At 39.8% G+C, this 25,176-nt stretch overlaps 1 non-coding gene across 1 annotated transcript; it reads right to left on the bottom strand.

Moving 5' to 3' along the window:
* Positions 1–22,697: 22,697 nt before the first annotated feature.
* Positions 22,698–22,805, bottom strand: LOC112781629 (small nucleolar RNA R71). Its single transcript, XR_003192394.1, has one exon. It is a non-coding gene; the product is annotated as a small nucleolar RNA R71 (small nucleolar RNA).
* Positions 22,806–25,176: the final 2,371 nt, after the last annotated feature.

The following is a 25,176-nucleotide window of genomic DNA, read 5'->3' as shown; positions in this document are numbered from 1 at the left end:
TCCAAATCTCTCATGGAAGGACCAACAGAGGCCTCAACAAGGCTTTAACAACAGTAATGGTGGAAGAAATAGGTTTAGCAATAGCAAGCCTTTTCCATCATCTTCTCAGCAACAGACAGAGAATTCTAAGCAGAGCCACTCTGACTTAGCAACTGTAGTCTCTGATCTATCTAAGACCACGCTCAGTTTCATGACTGAAGCAAGGTCCTCCATTAGGAATTTGGAGGCACAAGTGGGTCAGCTGAGTAAGAGAATTACTGAAACTCCTCCCAGTACTCTCCCAAGCAATACAGAAGAAAACCCAAAGAGAGAATGCAAGGCCATAAACACGTCCCACATGGCCGAATACATAGAGGAGGGAAAGGTAGCGATTTCCACTGAGGAAGACCTCAATGGACGTCTACTGGCCTCCAAGGAGTTCCCTAATGAGGAACCATGGGAATTTGAGGCTCATACAGAGACCATAGAGATTCCATTGAATTTCCTTCTGCCATTCATGAGCTCTGATGAGTATTCATCCTCTGAAGAGGATGAAGATGTTACTGAAGAGCAAGTTGCTAAGTACCTTGGAGTAATCATGAAGCTAAATGCCAAGTTATTTAGTAATGAGACTTAGGAGGATGAACCCCCCTTGCTCACCAAAGAACTGGATGACTTGACTAGGCAGAGATTATCTCAGAAGAGACAGGATCCTGGAAAGTTCTCAATACCTTGAACCATAGGCACCATGACTTTTGAGAAGGCTTTGTATGACCTGGGGTCAAGTATAAACCTCATGCCACTCTCTGTGATGGAGAAGCTAGGGATCCTTGAGGTACAAGCTGCAAAAATCTCATTAGAGATGGCAGACAATTCAAGGAAACAGGCTTATGGACTTGTAGAGGATGTCTTGGTAAAGGTTGAAGGCCACTACATCCCTAATGATTTCATAATCCTAGACACTGGGAAGTGTATGGATGAATCCATCATCCTAGGCAGACCCTTCCTAGCCACAGCAAAAGCTGTGATTGATGTTGACAGAGGAGAATTGGTCCTTCACGTGAATAAGGACTCCCTTGTGTTTAAAGCTCAAGGATCTCCCTCTGTAACCATGGAAAGGAAGCATGAAAAGCTTCTCTTAATGCAGAGTCAAATAGAGCCCCCACATTCAAACTCTAAGTTTGGTGTTGGGAGGCCATCATCATGCTCTGAGTATCTGTGAGGCTCCATGAGAGCCCATTGTCAAGCTATTGACATTAAAGAAGCGCTTGTTGGGAGGCAACCCAATTTTATTTAATTATATCTATTTATTTTTCATTGTTATTTTATGTTTTCTGTAGGTTGATGATCATGTGAAGCCACAAAAAAACAACTAAAAAAGCAAAAACAGAATAAAAAATAGTATTAAAAATAGCACACCCTGTAGGAGAAGCTTACTGGCGTTTAAACGCCAGTAAGGGTAGCAGAATGGGCGTTAAACGCCCAGTCTGGCACCATTTTGGGCGTTTAACGCCAGAAATGGGCACCAGACTGGCATTTAATGCCAGAAAGGGGGCACAGAGCTGGCGTTTAACGCCAGAAAAGGGAGAAAAGCTGGCGTTTAAACGCCAGAAAGGGGAGAAAAGCTAGCGTTAAACGCTAGAAATGGGCAGTAACCTGGCGTTTAACGCCAGGATTGGCAATCAAGGGAGCGTTTACACACCAACATGGTGCAGAGATGAGAAATCCTTGACACCTCAGGATCTGTGGATCCCACAGGATTTCCACCTACCTCATCTCTCTCTCTTCTTCACACCTTTCCATAACACCCTTCCCCAAATACCCTTCACCAATCACCTCAATACCTCTTCCCCAAAAACCCCTCACCTATCAAATCCTACCCTCTTCTCCATAATCTCTTCACCAATCCACATCCATCCATCATAAAACCCCACCTACCTCACCATTCAAATTCAAACCACTTTCTCTCCCAAACCCACCCATACATGGCCGAACCCTACCCCTCTCTCCACTACTATATAAACCAATCTTCAATCCTTTGTTTCCACATATCACAAACACTACTTCTACCCCTTGGCCAAAACCTCCACTACCCTACATCTCCCCTAATTCTTCTTATTCTACTCTTTTCTTTCTTCTTTTGCTCGAGGACGAGCAAATCTTCTAAGTTTGGTGTGGTAAAAGTGTTGCTTTTTATTTTTCCATAACCATTTATGGCACCAAAGGCCAGAGAAACCTCTAGAAAGAGGAAAAGGAAGGCAATTGCTTCCACCTCCGAGTCATAGGAGATGGAGAGATTCATCTCAAGGGTGCATCAAGACCACTTCTATGAAGTTGTGGCCAAGAAGAAGGTGAGCCTCGAGGTCCCTTTCAAGCTCAAAAAGGGTGAATATCCGGAGATCCGACATGAGATTTGAATAAAAGGTTGGGAAATTCTCACCAACCCCATTCAACAAGTCAGGATCTTAATGGTTCAAGAGTTCTATGCCAATGCATGGATCACCAAGAACCATGATCAAAGTGTGAACCTGAACCCAAAGAATTGGCTTACAATGGTCTGGGAGAAATGCTTAGATTTCAGTCCGGGAAATGTAAGGTTGGCATTCAACTTGCCCTTGATGCATGGAGATGCACGCCCCTACACTAGAAGGGTCAACTTTGATCAAAGGTTGGACCAAGTCCTCATAGACATTTGTGAAGAGGGCGCTCAATGGAAGAGAGATTCAAGAGGGAAGCCGGTTCAACTAAGATGACATGACCTCAAGCCCGTGGCTAGGGGATGGTGGGAGTTCATTCAACGCTCAATCATTCCCACTAGCAACCGGTCTGAAGTTACTATAGACCGGGCTATCATGATCCATAGCATCATGATTGGAGAGGAAGTAGAAGTTCATGAGGTTATATCCCTAGAACTCTACAAGGTGGCGGACAAGTCCTCCACTTTGGCAAGGTTAGCCTTCCCTCATCTCATTTGTCATCTCTGCAATTCAGCTGGAATTGACATACAGGAAGACATCCTCATTGATAAAAACAAGACCATCACTAAGAAAAGGATGGAGCAAACAAGAGAGCCCACTCATTTACAAGAGCATGAGAAAACTCCTTATCATGAAATCCCTGAGATGCCTCAAGGGATGCACTTTCCTCCATAAAACTATTGGGAGCAAATCAACACCTCCCTAGGAGAATTAAGTTCCAATATGGGACAACTAAGGGTGGAGCACCAAGAGCATTCCATCCTCCTCCATGAAATTAGAGAAGACCAAAGAGCCATGAGGGAGGAGCAACAAAGGCAAGGAAGAGACATAGAGGATCTCAAGCACTCCGTAATATCTTCAAGAGGAAGAACAAGCCGCCATCACTAAGGTGGACCCGTTCTTTAATTTGCTTGTTCTTATTTTTCTGTTTTTCGAAAATTATGCTTTATGTTTTATTTATGTTTGTGTCTTATTACATGATCATCAGTGTCTAGTGTCTATGCCTTAAAGCTATGAATGTCCTATGAATCCATCACCTTTCTTGAATGAAAAATACTTTTAATTACAAAAGAAAAAGAAGTACATGAATTTTGAATTTTAAAATAGTTTAATTATTTTGATGTGGTGGCAATACTTTTTGTTTTTCTGAATGAATGCTTGAACAGTGCATATTTTTGAATTTGTTGTTTATGAATGTTAAAACTGTTGCTCTTGAAAGAATAATGAAAAAGGAGAAATGTTATTGATAATCTGAAAAATCATAAAATTAATTCTTGAAGTAAGAAAAAGCAGTGAATAGAAAAAAAGTGGTGAAAAAAAATAAAGAAAAAAAAGAGAAAAGAAAGAAAACGAAAAAAGCAGAAAAAGGCAGTAACCCTTTAAACCAAAAGGAAAGGGTAGAAAAAGGATCCAAGGCTTTGAGCATTAATGGATAGGAGGGCCCAAAGGAATAAAATCTTGGCCTAAGTGGCTAAACCAAGCTGTTCCTAACCATGTGCTTGTGGCGTGAAGGTGTCAAGTGAAAGCTTGAGACTGAGCAGTTAAAGTCGTGGTCCAAAGAAAAAAGAGTGTGCTTAAGAGCTTTGGACACCTCTAATTGGGGACTCTAGCAAAGCTAGGTCACAATCTGAAAAGGTTCACCCAGTTATGTGTCTGTGACATTTATGTATCCGGTGGTAATACTGGAAAACGAAATACTTAGGGTCACGGCCAAGACTCATAAAGTAACTGTGTTCAAGAATCAACATACTAAACTAGGAGAATCAATAACACTATATGAATTCTGAGTTCCTATAGATGCCAATCATTCTGAACTTCAAAGGATAAAGTGAGATGCCAAAATTGTTTAGAAGCAAAAAGCTAATAGTCCCGCTCATCTAATTAAGACTGATCTTCATAGATGTTTTCAGAATTTATTGTATATTCTCTTCTTTTCATCCTATTTTGTTTTTAGTTGCTTGGGGACAAACAACAATTTAAGTTTGTTGTTGTGATGAGCGGATAATTTATATGCTTTTTGGCATTATTTTTAATATCTTTTTAGTATGTTTTAGTTAGTTTTTGTTATATTTTTATTAGTTTTTAAATAAAAATCACATTTTTGTACTTTACTAGAAGTTTTTGTGTTTTTCTATGATTTCAGGTATTTTCTGGCTGAAATTGAGGGACCGGAGCAAAAATCTGATTCAGAGGCTGAAAAAGGACTGCAGATGCTGTTGGATTCTGACCTCTCTGCACTCGAAGTGGATTTTCTGGAGCTATCGATATCCAATGGGTGCACTCTCAATTGTGTTGGAAATTAGACATCCTGGGATTTCCAGCAATATATAATAGTCCATACTTTACCCGAGATTTGGTGGCCCAAACCGGCGTTCCAATTAAGCATAAAAATTCTGGCGTCAAAACGCCAGAACTGGCATAAAAGCTGGAGTTAAACACCCAAACTGGCACCAAAGCTGGCGTTTAACTCCAAGAAAGTCTCTACATGTGAAAGCTTCAATACTCAGCCCAAGCACACACCAAGTGGGCCCCGGAAGTGGATTTCTGCATCATTTACTCATTTCTGTAAACCCTAGGTTACTAGTTCTCTATAAATATGACTTTTGCTATTGTATTCAAAGATAGATCTTTGATGGGTCTAATGCTATCTTAGACCTTTATGGGGGCTGGCCATTCGACCATGCCTGGACCTTCATTACTTTTGTATTTTCAACGGTGGAGTTTCTACACACCATAGATTAAGGTGTGGAGCTCTGCTATTCTTCATGAATTAATGCAAAGTACTATTGTTTTTCTATTCAACTCAAGCCTATTTCTTCTCTAAGATATTCATTCGCACACAAGAACATGATGAATGTGATGATTATGTGACACTCATCACCATTCTCACCTATGAACGCGTGCCTGACAACCACTTCTGTTCTACATGCAAACAAGCTTGAATGTGTATCTCTTGGGTTTCTAATCTAAGATTAAAACCTTCGTGGTATAGGCTAGAATTATTGGTGGCCATTCTTGAGATCCGGAAAGTCTAAACCTTGTCTGTGGTATTCCGAGTAGGATCTGGGATGGGATGACTGTGACGAGCTTCAAACTCGCGAGTGTTGGGCGTAGTGACAGACGCAAAAGGATCAATGGATCCTATTCCAACATGATCGAGAACCAACAGCTGATTAGCCGTGCGGTGACAGCGCATTTGGACCATTTTCACTGAGAGGACGGGAGGTAGCCATTGACCACGGTGATACCCAACATACAGCTTTCCATGGAAAGGAGTATGAATGATTGGATGAAGGCAATCGGAAAGGAGAGGTTCAAAAGGAACAAAGCATCTCCATACGCTTATCTGAAATTCCTACCAATGAATTGCATAAGTATCTCTATCCTATTTTATGTTTTATTTATATTTTAATCATAAATTCTCCATAACCATTTGAATCCGCCTGACTGAGATTTACAAGATGACCATAGCTTGCTTCAAGCCGACAATCTCTGTGGGATCGACCCTTACTCACGTAAGGTTTATTACTTGGATGACCCAGTGCACTTGCTGGTTAGTTGCATCGGAGTTGTGAATAAAAGTGTGAATCACGATTGCGCATACCAATTTTTCAGTGCCATTATCAGAGATCACAATTTCGTGCACCACATAGCAACATTGTTCTTACTTTCTTCTGTTAAACGGGCAAGTGACCTAACTTTCGTTGGATATAACTGTTTGGAATGTGAATTCTAATCGACTTTGATTCCTATTTTCATTCACATTCCAAGTTAATTCTACTTTAATCCGTTCACTTCATAGTTTTGTTGTTCCTTATCTCAGTCTCTCCTTGCCTGCTTTTCATAATTATTTTGCTTTACTTGCCTTTTGAATATATTTTACATACCTGTTTTCTCTATTCTTTTTTAGGATGACGGATAAGAATGGAAAGGGCAAAGCAAGGGCATCTAGCTCAGGTAAACGAAAGTGAACGACACAGCCCACTACAACAGCGGATGATGGGCTATAGTCTACAAAACATATCGTTGAGAGAGACAAGTTGATCAGAGTTTACCTCCCATTGATCTATACAAGTTCAACAACCTTTACTCCGAGCTAAAGTTCCCGACTTTTAGAGAGCGCAATCTACACATGGAAAGAAAACTCGAGATTCTCGAAGATATGAAAAAGTAAACTGAAACTGATTTATGATATGGGATGGGGGTTCCTAGAAAGGGATCATGTGGCTGTGAACACGTCGTGAGTCTGGGAGTTTTATGTCAACTACTACAACGCAGCCCTCGACGTAGTTCACCTCAGAAGTCAAAAGATTTCAGTGGCTGAGGAGACTATAGAGCATATCCTCCACCTTCTGCCTAGACCCAGTGGCAAAGATGCTTATGAAAAGGAAGAAGGTGAGAGGAAGCAGATGAAGTTTGACTGGGATGAGGTAACGACAATTATCGCTAAACCTGAGAGGCAGTGAATTTTTAGAGCAGATAAGACAGCTCCCAGGGTGATATCAGTCCATGCTCTGACTGATGAGGCTCGGATCTGGCCGTAGATCTTGGCCAATTACGTGATGCCAATCACCCACCATACCGTCGTTGTTGCTGATATGGCGGTATTGGTCTGGTGTGTCCTGGAAGGTAAGCAGTTGTACCTTCCAAGGCTCATCAGAAAGTACATGGGTCCGAGCTTACTATATTGGCAATCTGGCCTTCCCGTGCATGATTACTGAGTTGGATATGGAGGCAGGGGTTCTCTAGCTGGCCACAGATAAGAGACCGATGATCGCAGGAAGCAAGAAGGTGATTCCGTATGGCGACTGGTTTGGACCTCAACCGAGCTCCAGGCGCAAAAGCAGACGTGAGGCAGCACCCGCTTCAGAAGCCAGACCCTCAACACCCTCAACATCAGTAGCCCCATCATCATCAATACCCATAGCACCACCAGCACCATCAGCATCATCATAGCCAATTTACCACCTTCTACAGAGCCTCTTCCAGCGGATTTATTAGATGGAACATCGCAATAAGCGACGTTTTGATTACCTGAAGAGGATATCTGGCTACACTAACTTCCCATCAGAGGAACCTGACACTCTTTCTGAACCCAGGGAGTAGGAGGAGCAGACCCTAGCAGATGACAGTGGAGATGACAATGACGATTCATTCCACTCTCCATGACTTCATGAGCACCAAGGACGGTGCTAGATTTTAAGTGTGGGGAGGTCGTCCGACTGATCGGTGAATTTTGGGTGAAAATTCTTCCATTCTGAACATTTCAGTTTTAGTTTTTATTATGCTTTTAGCTTTTTAGATATTTTGTTAGCATTTTGTTATTTTGGATATATTTTAGTTTATTGCTTTTGTTAGTTTTGTTTGTACGTAACTAATATCTTTATAGTTTGATGCACTTTTATTTTGGCCTGTATATATGCTTTTAGTCTTTAGTTATTGATTATGATTCGATAATATGATGATTGCATCTAATTCAATTTTCTATACACTTGATGATTTGGTTTGATTGAAATTAGGAAATGAACTTAGGATTTTTTATGAATTCTATCCAATCACATTATATATACATATATAAAGAATAAGTTTAGCCAAAATAATAAAATTTTCGAGAAAAAATTCTTTATAGAGCATTGATAAACCCCTATTTTATGATTCATCTTGTGCTCAAATTGAGTGTTTTTATCAATTCTTCACCCACTTATTCATATGAATTGCATGGTTTTACTTTCCCTTCCTTATTTTATAATATATGTGAAAACATGTTTCCTATGCTTTAAAAATATTAATTTTAATTATCCTTTATTACCATTCAATGCCGTGATTTGTGTGTTAAGTATTTTCAGGCTTCATAGGGCAGGAATGGCTTAGAAGACAGAAAGGAAACATACAGGAATGGAGGGAAAGCACAAAAATGGAGTTTTGAAGAAAAGGCAGCGACGCGCATGCGTGGACGACGCAGACGCGTGCCTAGCGCAAAATGGTAGCGATGCGTACGCGTGGACAACGTGGATGCGTGCTTTGAGCAGAACGCAAATGACGCATACGCGTGACTGACGCGTACGCGTGACCAGAAAAAAACTCCAAAAGACGCGAACGCGTGACAGACGCCACGTACAAGAATCTGCAGAAAATGCCCTCAGCGATTTTTGGGCCCCTTTCGGCCCAGATCCAAGCCCAGAAATACGGAATATAAGCCAGAGAATGGGAGAATCGAAGAGGATGATGGAGAGAACATTGATAATTCACAATTTTAGGTTTTAGATGTAGTTTTTAGAGAGAGAGAGAGGCTCTCTTCTCTCTCTTAGGATTTTAGGATTTAGGATTTCTATTATGATTAGGCTACTTCTCTTCAATCATAGGTTCAATGTTCCTTTAATTAATGTTTCTCTTCTACTTTTATTTATTCTAATGCTTTTACTTGTATTTGACTTATGTTGCCAAATTGGCTTATGAACCTTCTCATGTTAGATTTGAATATTCTATTTAATGCATATTGAGGTATTTCAGATTTAAGATTGCTTTCTTCAAATTTATGCTATTAATGCTTTTAATTTAATTTAGATTTTTCTCCTTTTGGTTTTGGTTAAGTAATTGGTAACACTTGAGTTGTCAAACTCAGCAGTTGATTGAGATTTGGGAATTGCTGATTGATTTGTATTGCTCTAAATCTACTCTTTCCACAGGAGTTGACCAGGACTTGAGGATCAAATTAATTAGTCCACTTGACTTTCCTTTATTTAGTAAGGGTTAACTAAGTGGGAGCAACAAACAATTCTCATCACACCTGATAAGGATAACTAGGATAGAATTTTTAGTTCTTATACTTTGCCAAGAGATTTTCTAATTATTAATTTATTTTTCTTGTCATTTAAATTACTTGTTCCTTATTTTAAAAAACTCAAAACCAAATATACTTTTTCCATAACCAATAATAAATCATACCTCCCTGCAATTCCTTGAGAGACGACCCGAGGTTTCAATACTTCGGTTATCAATTTTATTGGGTTTGCTTAAGTGACAAACAAGTTTTTGTATGAAAGGATTATTGCTTGGTTTAGAAACTATACTTGCAATGAGAATTTATTGTGAATTCTAAACCATCAATCTTCCGATCATCAAAATGGCACCGTTGCTGGGGAATTGCAACTGTGTGCCTTATTATTGGTTATTGTAAATATTTTATTTTGCTTGTTTATTTGTTTTTGTTTTTGTTTTTAATTTTTATTAATTACTATGAGTTCTCACCCCCGTCGCTTTGAGTTTGGTTCTAATATTGTTGCAAGGAATGGAAGCTATAACAGGAACACGCATCAAGGTCAAACCAATCAAAGATGGATGGAACCACGAGGATCTGATCAACCCTTTAGGCAACAACACCTTCCAAGGTACCATGGACGACGACCATTCAACAATGCATGTCGAGACAATAGTTATGGTGGACCCCTTCGTGACAACCATCACCCACCAAATTACTACGGTTAAGAGTCATTCCGAGGTGCGTACCAAGATGATAGATATGGTGGACCCCCTTATAGTTACCAACAAGCCCCATCATATACCTATGAACCACCTCCTCAACATAGCTATGAACCACCACACTCACAAGCCACCTACCAACACTCACCTCCATATGACCCTAACCCATATCCACCCCAATTCCAATCTAATTACTCCCAAGAACCACCACTTCCCTATGCACCATGTCCATATCCATCGACCCAAGAATCACGGGAGCGTCTCAAGGAAACAGTGGAAAAATTTCATGCAACCCTTAACAAACTGGATCAAGCAATCAATCGATTACGTTCCCGACGTTCGGACACTCAAGGAACCCCCATGGCTTCATGTGGACAATCTAATGAAGAACGTAGCATGAAGGAGATATTCATTTAATCTAAGGTAGAACGGAAGTGGTTGTCAGGCACGCGTTCATAGTTGGGAATGATGATGACTGTCACGATCATCACATTCATATTGAGGTGCGAATGAATATCTTAGAATCGGAATAAGATTGAATTGAATAGAAAAACGATAGTACTTTGTATTAATTCATAAGGAACAGCAGAGCTCCACACCTTAATCTATGGTGTGTAGAAACTCTACCTTTGAAAATACATAAGTGATGAAGGTTCAGGCATGGCCGAATGGCCAGCCCCCAAACGTGATCTAAAGATGAAACTGAAGATGTTCCAAAGATGTAAATACAATAGTAAAAAGTCCTATTTATGCTAAACTAGTTACTAGGGTTTACAGAAATGAGTAAATGATGCAGAAATCCACTTCTGGGGCCCACTTGGTGTGTGCTTGGGCTGAGCATTGAGCTTTACACGTGTAGAGGCTTCTCTTGGAGTTGAACGCCAGTTTGTAACCTGTTTCTGGCGTTTAACTCCACTTTGCAACCTGTTTCTAGCGTTTAACTCCAGAATGCAGCATGGAACTGGCGTTGAACGCCAGTTTGCATCATCTAAACTCGGGCAAAGTATGAACTATTATATATTTCTGGAAAGCCCTGGATGTCTCCTTTCCAACGCAATTGAGAGCACGCCATTTGGAGTTCTGTAGCTCCAGAAAATCTACTTTGAGTGTAGGGAGGTCAGAATCCAACAGCATCTGCAGTCCTTCTTCAACCTCTGAATCTGATTTTTGCTCAAGTCCCTCAATTTTAGCCAGAAAATATCTGAAATCACAGAAAAACACACAAACTCATAGTAAAGTCCAGAAATGTGATTTTTATTTAAAAACTAATAAAAATGTACTAAAAACTAACTAAATTATATTGAAAACTATGTAAAAATAATGCCAAAAAGCGTATAAATTATCCGCTCATCACAACACCAAACTTAAATTATTGCTTGTCCCCAAGCAACTGAAAATCAAATAGGATAAAAAGAAGAGAATATACTATAAATTCCAAAATATTAATGAAACTTAGCTCCAATCAGATGAGCGGGACTTGTAGCTTTTTGCCTCTTGAATAGTTTTGGCATCTCACTTCATCCATTGAAGTTCAGAATGATTGGCATCTATAGGAACTCAGAATTCAGGTAGTGTTATTGATTCTCCTAGTTCAGTATGTTGATTCTTGAACACAGCTACTTTATGAGTCTTGGCCGTGGCCCTAAGCACTTTGTTTTCCAGTATTATCACCGGATACATAAATGCCACAGACACATAAATGGGTGAACCTTTTAAGATTGTGACTCAGCTTTGCTAAAGTCCCTAATTAGAGGTGTCCAGGGTTCTTAAGCACACTCTTTTTTTGCTTTGGACCTTGACTTTAACCGCTCAGTCTCAAGTTTTCACTTGACACCTTCACGCCACAAGCACATGGTTAGGGACAACTTGGTTTAGCTGCTTAGGCCAGGATTTTATTCCTTTAGGCCCTCCTATCCACTGATGCTCAAAGCCTTGGATCCTTCTTATTATCCTTGCCTTTTGGTTTTAAGGGCTATTGGCTTTTTGCTCTTGCCTTTTGGTTTAAAGAGCTTTTGGCTTTTTCTGCTTGCTTTTTCTTTTTCTTTCTCTCTTTTTTTTGCTATATTTTTTTTTCTTTTTTTGCAAGCTTTTGTATTCACTGCTTTTTCTTTCTTCAAGAATCAATTTTATGATTTTTCAGATTATCAAATAACATGTCTCTGGTGCACGAATTATAAATCACACTTTTTACAACTCGTACCACTAACCAGCAAGTGCACTGGGTCGTCCAAGTAATACCTTACGTGAGTAAGGGTCGATCCCACGGAGATTGTTGGCTTGAAGCAAGCTATAGTTATCTTGTAACTCTCAATTAGGAAAATAATAAAACAATTCACTTATCAAATTTGATTGCAAGGAATAACAGAGCATGAAATAAATACTTGTTATGCAGTAATGGAGAATGTGTTGGAGTTTTGGAGGTGCTTTGTCTTCTGAATCTCTGCTTTCCTCTGTCCTCTTGTTCACGCACGCACGTCCTCCTATGGCAAGCTGTGTGTTGGTGGATCATCGTTGTCAATGGCTACCATCCATCCTTCCAGTGAAAAGGGTCCGGGTGCGCTGTCACCGCACGGCTAATCATCTGCAGGTTCTCAATCATACCGGAATAGGATTTACTATCCTTTTGCGTCTGTCACTACGCCCAGCACTCGTGAGTTTGAAGTTCGTCACAGCCATTCAATCCCAGAATCCTACTCGGAATACCACAGACAAGGTTTAGACTTTCCGGATTCTCATGAATGCTGCCATCAATCTAGCTTATACCACGGAGATTCTGATTAAAGAATCTAAGAGATATTCATTCAATCTGATGTAGAACGGAGGTGATTGTCAGACACACGTTCATGGATTGAGGAAGGTGATGAGTGTCACGGATCATCACCTTCTCCATAATTAGGCGCGAATGGATATCTTAGATAGGAACACGCATGTTTGAATGGAAAACAGAAATACTTGCATTAATTCATCGAGACACAGCAGAGCTCCTCACCCCAACAATGGAGTTTAGAGACTCATGCCATCAAAGAGTACAAAGTTTAGATCTAAAATGTCATGAGATACAAAATAAATCTCTAAAAGTTGTTTAAATACTAAACTAGTAACCTAGGTTTATAGAAAATGAGTAGACTATGATAGATAGTGTAGAAATCCACTTCTGGGGCCCACTTGGTGTGTGCTGGGGCTGAGACTAAAGCTTCTCACGTGCTTGGGCTGTTTTGGGCATTCAACGCCAGGTTGTAACCTGTTTCTGGCGTTGAACTCCACTTTGTAACTTGTTTCTGGCGCTGGACGCCAGACAGCAGCATGAACGCCAGTTTACGTCATCTATCCTTGAGCAAAGTATGGACTATTATATATTTCTGGAAAGCCCTGGATGTCTACTTTCCAACTCAATTGGAACAGCACCATTTGGAGTTGTGTAGCTCCAGAAAATCCATTTTGAGTGCTGGGAGGTCAGAATCCAACAGCATCAGCAGTCCTTTTTCAGCCTGAATCAGATTTTTGCTCAGCTCCCTCAATTTCAGCCAGAAAATATCTGAAATTACAGAAAAACACACAAACTCATAGTAAAGTCCAGAAATATGAATTTTGCCTAGAAACTACTAAAAATAAACTAAAGACTAACTAAAACATACTAAAATCTATATGAAATTAACCCCAAAAAGCGTATAAAATATCCGCTCATCACAACACCAAACTTGAACTGTTGCTTGTCCTCAAGCAACTAGACAAATAAAATAGAAGACTAATAAGTCAAGAAGCAATAATATCTCAGAGGTTTTGAGTGAAGCTCAGATTCTAATTAGATGAGCGGGACTAGTAGCTTTTTGCTTCCGAACAGTTTTGGCATCTCACTTTATCCACTGAAGCTCAGAGTGATTGGCATCTATAGGAACTTAGAATTCAGATAGTGTTATTGATTCTCCTATTTCAGTATGATGATTCTTGAACACAGCTACTTTATGAGTCTTGGCCGTGGCCCTAAGCATTTTGTTTTCCAGTATTACCACCGGATACATAAATACCACAGACACATAATTGGGTGAATCCTTTTAGATTGTGACTCAGCTTTGCTAAAGTCCCCAATTAGAGGTGTCCAGGGTTCTTAAGCACACTTTTCTTTTTGCTTTGGACCTTGACTTTAACTGCTCATCTCAAGTTTTCATTTGACACCTTCACGCCACAAGCACATGGCTAGGGACAGCTTGGTTTAGCCGCTTAGGCCAGGATTTTATTCCTTTGGGCCCTCCTATCCACTGATGCTCAAAGCCTTGGGATCCTTTCTATTACCCTTGCCTTTTGGTTTTAAGAGCTTTGGCTTTTTCTGCTTGCTTTCTCTTTCTCTCTCTCTTTTTTTTTCTGCAAGCTTTGTTCTTTGCTGCTTTTTCTTGCTTCAAGAATCATTTTTATGATTTTTCAGATTGTTAATAACATGTCTCATGTTCATCATTCTTTCAAGAGCCAACATATTTAACATTCTTAAACAACAAATTCAAAAGACATATGCACTGTTCAAGCATTCATTCAGAAGACAGAAAGCATTGCCACCACATGTTACTAATTAGAATTTTTCTTATTAAAAACTCGAATTTTATTGCCTCTTATTCAAAAGATCTACTATTTTATTCATGTTTGCTGATGATGAGAAAAATAGACTATAACTTAATTGGAGGTAAAATCAAAATAGACACTAATTACTACTATATGACTCCTAAGGTAAACTCTTATAACGACAACTATCACAGAGTTAAAGCAGAAATTGGAATTTAACAACCTTTGTTCTGGGAAGTGGATGTTCCTCAAATCTGTGGGGTGCTTGGTCCTTCAAGAGATAACTTCTGGCGCTTCAATTCCCTCAAGTCACGCCCTTGCTCTTCCTGTTCTTTAATCAAATAGCAAAGAATTTGACTTTGTTCCTTCTGTTCCGTTATTATTTGTTCCATAGCTTTTTGCATCTTGGTAACTGATGTTTCAAGATACTCCCAATATTCAGATTGAGGGATTTCTGGGAGAAATCCCTGTATTTTCTTCTTGTGGGGTCATCCTGTGCTTGTTGTTTTTCCATTGATGCTTTGGTGATTGGTTTCTCAATTGAGATATACTCAGTTATTCCCATCCTTACTCCAGCATCCTTGCAGAGCAGAGAAATCAAGCTTGGGTAAGCCAACCTGGCCTCTTTAGAATTTTTATTAGCAATTTTGTAGAATTCAATTGAAATCAGTTGATGAACTTCCACTTCTTTTCCCATCATGATGCAATGGATCATCACTGCTCTTTTAATAGTGACTTCAGAACGGTTGCTAGTGGGCAGCAGAGAATGCCCAATGAAATCCAGCCAGCCTCTGGCTACTGGTTTCAGATATTCTCTTTTGAGTTGATTAGGAACACCCTTCGTGCTGGTGGTCCACCTGGCTCCAGGGATGCATATGTCCTCTAGAATCTTATCCAGGCCCTTGTCTGTTCTCATCATTCTCCTATTGAAGGAGTCTGGATCATCTTTCAGCTGAGGTAGCTTTAAGATCTCTCTGATCTTGTCAGGGTGGGTATGAATAATCTTTCCTCTGACCACGGTCCGATAGTCATAGATATCAGATCCAGATAGTCTTTGCCTGTCTGTATGCCACATATTAGCATAGAACTCCTGGACCATATTCCTTCCCACTTTCGTTTTAGGATTGGCTAGGATCTCCCAGTTCCTGATTCGAATTTGCTCCTAGATCTCCGGATATTCGTCTTCTTTCAGATCGAATCTGACTTCTGGGATCACTGATCTTAGACCCATTATTTTGTAATAATGGTCTGAATGTTCTTTAGTTAAGAACTTCCCTTGATTCCAAAGTGGTTTTGGAACACTCTCTTTCTTGCCTCTTGGAGTGGGTTGTTTTCCTTTAGAGGCCATGATCTTAGTGATCACGGATAAGCACACCAAACTTAGAGGTTTGCTTGTCCTCAAGCAAAAGAAAAGAAAGGAGGGGAGAGAAGGAGAGCTAGGTGCAATGGTGGATGGGAGGGGAGGGAGGCCGAACCCATATTTAAAGGGGGAGGGGGGTGGGTTTTCGAAAAATAGGGAGAAAGATAGGATAGAAGACATGATTTTTAGAAAAAATATGATAAGAAAAGATATTTGAAAAAGATAGATTTGAAATTTTGAAAAAGATAGTATGGAGATTTGAAAAAGATATTGCTTAGTTGAAAAGATTTTTGAATGAAAGGAGAGAGATTTGTTTTGAACATTTTGAAAAAGAGTTGAGTTGGATTGAAAAAAAGGATTGGTGCTTATGGATTAAGATACATTTAATATTTTTAAAGAAGGGTTTTTAGAAATTAGGGATTTTAGAAATCAGGGTTCTTAACATGTTTATGCAAGAAATCATGAATTGGAACATGAAAATTAGGATTAAAATGAAAAATATGAAAAAAAACGAATTTTACCTCCTCCCCACCATCCTGGCGTTTGAACGCCTAAACGCTGCATGTTTTGGGCGTTCAACGCCCAAATGCTGCTTCTCCTGGGCATTCAACGTCCAGCTGCTGCTTATTTCTGGCGTTGAACGCGAGGAAGTCCTTTGTTACTGGGCGTTTTTCTGAACGCCCAGAACGCTGTGAATCTGGCGTTAAACGCCCAGAAAGAGCTTCTTTCTGGCGTTCAACGCCCAGATGGCTATCCTTACTGGCGTTCAACGCCTAGTGGATGCTTCTGTTGGGCGTTGAACGCCCAAAATAGACTTTTACTGGCGTTTTCTTGCCAGTGAGCTCTTTTTCTCTGTTTTGCGTGCAGAATCCTTCTGTAGCCCTGTGAACTTATACAATTGACTTTTTACCTTAGGATCAATGAACTTAATTTTAACAAATAAAATCAAGAATGGGGCAAAATGCTTAGAGGAAGTGATGCCCCATGGCTGGGTTGCCTCCCAGCAAGCGCTTCTTTATTGTCTTTAGCTGGACCTTGCTGAGCTTTTTAATCTAGCTTCAGCCTTGAGCATTCTTGCTCAACATTGCCTTCAAGATAGTGCTTGATTCTCTGTCCATTAACAATGAACTTCTTATCAGAATCAATATCTTGAAGCTCCACATAACCATATGGTGATACACTTGTAATCACATATGGTCCCCTCCACCGGGACTTCAGTTTCCCGGGGAATAGCCTGAGCCTAGAGTTAAACAACAGAACTTTTTGTCCTGGTTCAAAGATTCTGGATGACAACTTCCTGTCATGCCATTTTTTTTATTTTTCTTTATAAAGCTTGGCATTTTCGAAAGAAGTGCATCTGAATTCCTCTAGTTCATTTAGCTGGAGTAATCTTTTTTCTCTAGCTAATTTGGCATCAAAGTTTAGGAACCTGGTTTCCCAGTAGGCTTTATGTTCCAGTTCCACGGGCAGGTGACATGCCTTACCATACACAAGTTGGTATGGAGAGGTCCCTATAGGAGTCTTGAATGCTGTTCTGTATGCCCACAGAGCATCATCCAAGCTCCTTGCCCAATACTTTCTACGGGTATTTACAGTCCGTTCTAGGATTCTTTTTAGCTCTCTGTTAGAGACTTCAACTTGCCCATTAGTTTGTGGATGATATGGAGTAGCCACCTTGTGGCGAATTCCATACCGAACCATGGCTGAGTAAAGCTGTTTGTTGCAGAAGTGAGTGCCCCCATCACTGATCAGTACTCTAGGGACACCAAACCTGCTAAAGATATGTTTCTGGAGGAACTTCAGCACTGTTTTAGTATCATTGGTGGGTGTGGCAATGGCCTCAACCCATTTTGATACATAGTCAACTGCCACCAGAATATAAGTGTTTGAGAATGATGGTGGGAAAGCTCCCATGAAGTCAATTCCCCATACGTCAAACAACTCAATCTCCAAAATTCCTTGTTGAGGCATGGCGTAACCATGAGGCAGATTACCAGCTCTTTGGCAACTGTCACAGTTACGTATAAACTCTCGGGAATCTCTATAGAGTGTGGGCCAATAGAAGCCACATTGGAGGACCTTGGTGGCTGTTCGCTCACCTCCAAAATGGCCTCCATATTGAGATCCATGGCAATGCCATAGGATCCTCTATGCTTCTTCTCTAGGAACACACCTACGGATTATTCCGTCTGCACATCTCTTAAAGAGATAGGGTTCATCCCACAAGTAGTACTTTGCATCAGTGATTAATTTTTTCTTTTGTTGCCTATTGTACTCTTTGGGTATGAACCTTGCAGCTTTATAGTTTGCAATATCGGCAAACCATGGTGTTTCCTGAATCGCAAATAAATGCTCATCCGGAAAAGTCTCAGAGATCTCAAGAGAGGGGAGGGACGTCCCTTCTATTGGCTCTATCTGGGACAGATGATCAGCCACTTGGTTCTCTGTTCCTTTTCTGTCTCTTATTTCTATATCAAACTCTTGCAGAAGCAACACCCATCTGATGAGCCTGGGTTTTGAATCCTGCTTTGTGAGTAGATATTTAAGAGCAGCATGGTCAGTATACACAATCACTTTTGATCCTACTAAGTATGATCTGAACTTGTCAATGGCGTAAACCACTGCAAGTAATTCTTTTTCTGTGGTTGATGAGCGGATAATTTATACGCTTTTTGACATTGTTTTTAGTATGTTTTTAGTAGGATCTAGTTACTTTTAGGGATGTTTTCATTAGTTTTTATGTTAAATTCATATTTCTGGACTTTACTATGAGTTTGTGTGTTTTTCTATGATTTCAGGTATTTTCCGGCTGAAATTGAGGGACTTGAGCAGAAATCAGATTCAGAGGTTGAAAAAGGACTGCTGATGCTGTTGGATTCTGACCTCCCTGCACTCAAAGTGGATTTTCTGGAGCTACAGAACTCGAAATGGCATGCTTCCAATTGCGTTGGAACGTAGACATCCAGGGCTTTCCAGAAATATATAATAGTTCATACTTTGGCCAAGAATTGACGACGTAAACTGGCGTTCAACGCCAGCTTTCTACCCAAATCTGGCGTCCAGCGCCAGAAAAGGATCCAAAACCAGAGTTGAACGCCCAAACTGGCACAAAAACTGGCGTTCAACTCCACAATTGGCCTCTGCACGTGCAACACTTAAGCTCAGCCCAAACACACACCAAGTGGGCCCCGGAAGTGGATTTATACATCAAATACTTACTCATGTAAACCCTAGTAGCTAGTTTATTATAAATAGGACCCTTTACTATTGTATTAGACATCTTTGGATTACCTTATGATCCTTTGATCACGCTTTAGGGGGCTGGCCATCTCGGCCATGCCTGGACCTTCACTTATGTATTTTCAACGGTAGAGTTTCTACACTCCATAGATTAAGGTGTGGAGCTCTGCTGTTCCTCAAAGATTAATGCAAAGTACTACTGTTTTCTATTCAATTCTTCTTATTTCTCTTCTAAGATATCCATTCGCACCCAAGAACGTGATGAAGGTGATGATTATGTGTGACGCTCATCACCATTCTCCCCTATGAACGCGTGCCTGACAAACACTTCTGTTCTACATGAAATAAGCTAGAATGAGTATCTCTTAGATCTCCTAACCAGAATCTTCGTGGCGTAAGCTAGAATGATGGCGGCATTCAAGAGAATCCGGAAGGTCTAAACCTTGTCTGTGGTATTCTGAGTAGGATTCAATGATTGAATGACTGTGACGAGCTCCGAACTCGCGATTGCAGGGCGTTAGTGACAGACGCAAAAGGATAGTAAATCCTATTCCAGCATGATCGAGAACCGACAGATGAATAGCCGTGCCGTGACAGGGTGCGTGAGCATATTATTCACTGAGAGGATAAGATGAAGCCATTGACAAGGGTGATGCCTCCAGACGATTAGTCGTGCCGTGACAGGGCATTGGATCATTTTCCCGTGAGATGACCGAAAGTAGCCGTTGACAGTGGTGATGTATCACATAAAGCCAGCCATGGAAAGGAGTAAGACTGATTGGATGAAGACAGCAGGAAAGCAGAGGTTCAGAGGAACGAAAAGCATCTCCATTCGCTTATCTGAAATTCCTACCAATGATTTACATAAGTATCTCTATCCCTATTTTATTATATAATATTCGAAAACACCATTATCACTTTATCTCTGCCTGACTGAGATTTACAAGGTGACCATAGCTTGCTTCATACCAACAATCTCCGTGGGATTCGACCCTTACTCACGTAAGGTATTACTTGGACGACCCAGTGCACTTGCTGGTTAGTTGTATCGAAGTTGTGACAATTATGAATTAAGATCAGAGCACCAAGCTTTGGAGTCATTACCAGGATTTGTTCGAGCCTGGAGATCACAATTTCGTGCATCAAGTTTTTGGCGCCGTTGCCGGGGATTGTTCGAGTTTGGACAACTGACGGCTCATCTTGTTGCTCAGATTGGGTAACTTTCTTTTCGTTTTCTTTTCAAAAATTTTTCAAAAAAATTTTTCAAAACTTTTCTCATCTGTTTTCGAAAAAATTAAAAATGTTTTCAAAAATAAATTTTTTCAGAATTTTTAAGAATGAATTCTAGTGTTTCATGATGATTTGTTGAATCCTGGCTGGCTGTAAGCCATGTCTAATCTTTTGGACTGGGGTTTCAACTTACCATCCCAAATGAAGAGATTCTCACACACTTAGTTGCTCTATACATGAAAAGTATCCATATCTGCTGAAGCTTGGCTGGCCATTGGCCATGTCTAGTGTTTTGGACCGGAGCTTTCATTGAAGGCTTGGCTGGCTAGTGAGCCATGTCTAATTCCTGGACTGAAGCTTTAGACTAACATGGCAAGATTCCTGGAATTCATGTTAAAAATTTTGGAATCCTTATTTTTCTTTTTCATATAATTTTCGAAAAAAATCCAAAAAAAAATTAGAAAATCATAAAAATCAAAAATATTTTGTGTTTCTTGTTTGAGTCTTGAGTCACATTATAAGTTTGGTGTCACTTGCATATGCATCTTGCATTTTTTTTCGAAAATATCATGCATTCATAGTGTTCTTCATGATCTTCAAGTTGTTCTTGGTAAGTCTTCTTGTTTGATCTTGATGATTTTTTGTTTTGTGTCTTTTCATGTTTATCATATGCATTCTTGAATTCTTAGTGCCTAAGCATTAAAGAATTCTAAGTTTGGTGTCTTGCATGTTTTCTTTGCATTAAAAATTTTTCAAAAATATGTTCTTGATGTTCATCATGACATTCAAAGTGTTCTTGGTGTTCATCTTGACATTCATAGCATTCTTGCATGCATCACATGTTTTGATCTAAAAATTTCATGCATTGCATTTTTTTTGTGTTTTTCTCTCTCATCACAAAAATTCAAAAATCAAAAAAATATCTTTCCCTTTTTCTCTCATCAAATTCGAAAATTTGGATTGACTTTTTCAAAAAATTTTAAAATCAAATTGTTTCTTATGAGTCAAATCAAATTTTCAATTTGAAAATCTTATCTTTTTCAAAATCTTTTTCAAAAATCAAATCTTTTTCAAAATTCTTAGTTATTTTCGAAAATTCCAAAAATCTTTTTCAAAAATATTTTTCTTATTTTTATATAAAATTTTCGAAAATAACTAATCAATTAATGTTTTGATTCAAAAATTTCAAGTTTGTTACTTACTTGTTAAGAAAGATTCAAACTTTAAGTTCTAGAATCATATCTTGTGATTTCTTGTGAATCAAGTCATTAATTGTGATTTTAAAAATCAATTCTTTTTCAAAAACTAATTTCTATCATATCTTTTCAAAAATATCTTCTCATCTTATCTTTTTCAAAAAATTGATTTCAAAATATCTTTTCTAACTTCCTAACTTCTTATCTTTTCAAAATTTGTTTCAACTAACTAACTAACTTTTTGTTTGTTTCTTAACTTTTTCAAAACTACCTAACTAACTCTCTCTCTCTAATTTTCGAAAATATCTTCCCTCTTTTTCAAAAATTTCTTTTTAATTAACTAATTATTTTTATTTTTATTTAAAAAATTTTCGAAAAAAATACTAAACATTTTTCAAAAACTATTTTCAAAAATCACTAACTCTTTTTTAAAATAATTTTCGAAAATTTTCCCTCCCCCATCTTATTCTATTTATTCATTCATATCCTAACATCTCATCTCACATCTCTAGCCTCCTCACAGTTGTGTTTCTTCCATTATATTACATTCTTTATCTCCCCCTCTTCTTCTACTCACACAGGGATCCCTATACTGTGGTATAAAGGATCTCTATTATTATTATTATTATTTTGTGCCTTCTTCTTTGTCATATGAGCAGGAGCAAGGATAAGAACACTCTTGTGGAAGCAGATCCAGAACCTGAAAGGACTCTGAAGAGAAAATTAAGAGAAGCTAAAATACAACAATCCAGAGATAACCTTTCAGAAATTTTCGAACAGGAAGAGGAGATGGAAGCCGAAAATAATAATAATGTAAGGAAGATGCTTGGTGACTTTACTGCACCTAATTCCAATTTACATGGAAGAAGCATCTCCATTCCTGCCATTGGAGCAAACAACTTTGAGCTGAAACCTCAATTAGTTTCTCTGATGCAGCAGAACTGCAAGTTTCATGGACTTCCATCTGAAGATCCTTTTCAGTTCTTAACTGAATTCTTGCAGATATGTGATACTGTTAAGACTAATGGAGTAGATCCTGAAGTCTACAGGCTCATGCTTTTCCCTTTTGCTGTAAGAGACATAGCTAGATTATGGTTGGATTCTCAACCTAAAGACAGCCTGAACTCTTGGGATAAGCTGGTCACGGCTTTCTTAGCCAAGTACTTTCCTCCTCAAAAGCTGAGCAAGCTTAGAGCTGATGTTCAAACCTTCAGACAGAAAGAAGGTGAATCTCTCTATGAAGCTTGGGAAAGATACAAACAGTTGACCAAAAAGTGTCCTTCTGACATGCTTTCAGAATGGACCATCCTGGATATATTCTATGATGGTTTATCTGAGCTATCAAAGATGTCACTGGACACTTCTGCAGGTGGATCCATTCACCTAAAGAAAACGCCTGCAGAAGCTCAAGAACTCATTGACATGGTTGCTAATAACCAGTTCATGTACACTTCTGAAAGGAATCCTGTGAGTAATGAGACGCCTATGAAGAAGGGAGTTCTTGAGGTTGATACTCTGAATGCCATATTGGCTCAGAATAAAATATTGACTCAGCAAGTCAATATGATTTCTCAGAGTCTGCATGGAATGCAAGCTGCATCCAACAGTACTCAAGAGGCATCTTCTGAAGAAGAAGCCTATGATCCTGAGAACCCTGCAATAGCAGAGGTGAATTACTTAGGTGAACCTTATGGAAACACCTATAACTCAACATGGAGAAATCATCCAAATTTCTCATGGAAGGATCAAAAGCCCCAACAAGGTTTAGCAAGCCTTTTCCATCATCAACTCAGCAACAGACAGAGAACTCTGAACAAAATGCTTCTAATTTAGCAAATTTAGTCTCTGATCTATCTAAGGCCACTGTAAGTTTCATGAATGAAACAAGATCTTCCATTAGAAATCTGGAAGCACAAGTGGGCCAGCTGAGTAAAAGGATCACTGAAATCCCTCCTAGTACTCTCCCAAGCAATACAGAAGAGAACCCAAAAGGAGAGTACAAGGCCATTGACATAAGCGCCATGGCCGAACCTGTGAGGAGAGGAGAGGACGTGAATCCCAAGGAGGAAGACCTCCTGGGACGTCCAGTGATCAATAAGGAGCTTCCCTCTGAGGAACCAAAGGACTCTGAGGCTCATCTAGAGACCATAGAGATTCCATTGAACCTCCTTATACCCTTCATGAGCTCTGATGAGTATTCCTCTTCAGAAGAGAATGAGGATGTTACAGAAGAGCAAACTGCCAAGTTTCTTGGTGCAATCATGAAGCTGAATGCCAAATTATTTGGCATTGATACTTGGGAAGTTGAACCTCCCTTGTTCATCAATGAACTAAGTGATCTGGATCAACTGACATTGCCTCAGAAGAAACAGGATCCTGGAAAGTTCATAATACCCTGTACCATAGGCACCATGATCTTTAAGGCTCTGTGTGACCTTGGTTCAGGAATAAACCTCATGCCCCTCTCTGTAATAGAGAAACTGGGAATCTATGGGGTGCAAGCTACTAAAATCTCACTAGAGATGGCAGACAGCTCAAGAAAACAGGCTTATGGACAAGTAGAAGATGTATTAGTAAAGGTTGAGGGCCTTTACATCCCTGCTGATTTCATAGTCCTAGATACTGGAAAGGAAGAGGATGAATCCATCATCCTAGGAAGACCTTTCCTGGCCACAGCAAGAGCTGTGATTGATGTTGACAGAGGTGAAATAGTCCTTCAATGGAATGAGAACTCCCTTGTATTCAAAACTCAAGGATCTCCCTCTGCAACCATGGAGAGGAAGCTTGAAAAGCTTCTCTCAAAGTAGAGTCAACCAGAGCCCCCACAGTCAAACTCTAAGTTTGGTGTTGGGAGGTCACAACCAAACTCTAAGTTTGGTGTTGAACTCCCATATCCAAACTCTAAGTTTGGTGTTGGAGAGTCTCAACAAAGCTCTGCACATCTGTGAGGCTCCATGAGAGCCCACTGTCAAGCTATTGACATTAAAGAAGCGCTTGTTGGGAGGCAACCCAATGTTTATCTAATTCTTATTTTTATTATTTTTCATGTTTTCTTAGGTTCATGATCATGTGGAGTCACAAAATAAATATAAAAATTGAAAACGGAATCAAAAACAGCAGAAGAAAAATCACACCCTGGAGGAGCATCTGTCTGGCGTTCAGCGCCAGAACAGAGCATGGTTCTGGCGCTGAACGCCCAAAATGGGCAGCTTCTGGGCGCTGAACGCCAGAACAGGCATGGTTCTGGCGTTCAACGCCAGAAATGGCACACAAATGGGCGTTGAACGCCCAAAATGGCCACCAACCTGGCGCTGAACGCCCAGAGTTGGGTACAAAGGCATTTTTACATGCCTAATGGGTGCAGGGATGTAAATCCTTGAACACCTCAGGATCTGTGGACCCCACAGGATCCACTCAGGATCTGTGGATCCCACAGGATCCACTCAGGATCTGTGGACCCCACAGGATCCCCACCTATCTCCACTCCCTTCTTCTCACCACTCTCTTTCACACAACCCCATAAACACTCTTCCCTAAAAAGCCCTTCACCAATCACCTCAATCTCTCTTCCCCATTAAACCTTCACCACTCACATCCACCCACTCTTCCCAATAAACCTACCTCATAAACTCCACCTACCTTCAAAATTCAAAACCAATTTCCC

The sequence above is a fragment of the Arachis hypogaea genome, chromosome 19 (assembly GCF_003086295.3).
Source record: "Arachis hypogaea cultivar Tifrunner chromosome 19, arahy.Tifrunner.gnm2.J5K5, whole genome shotgun sequence".
Taxonomy (NCBI): Eukaryota; Viridiplantae; Streptophyta; class Magnoliopsida; order Fabales; family Fabaceae; genus Arachis; species Arachis hypogaea.
The sequence above is the reverse complement of the archived record's forward strand: the minus strand, read 5'-3'. Positions and strand labels throughout refer to the sequence as shown.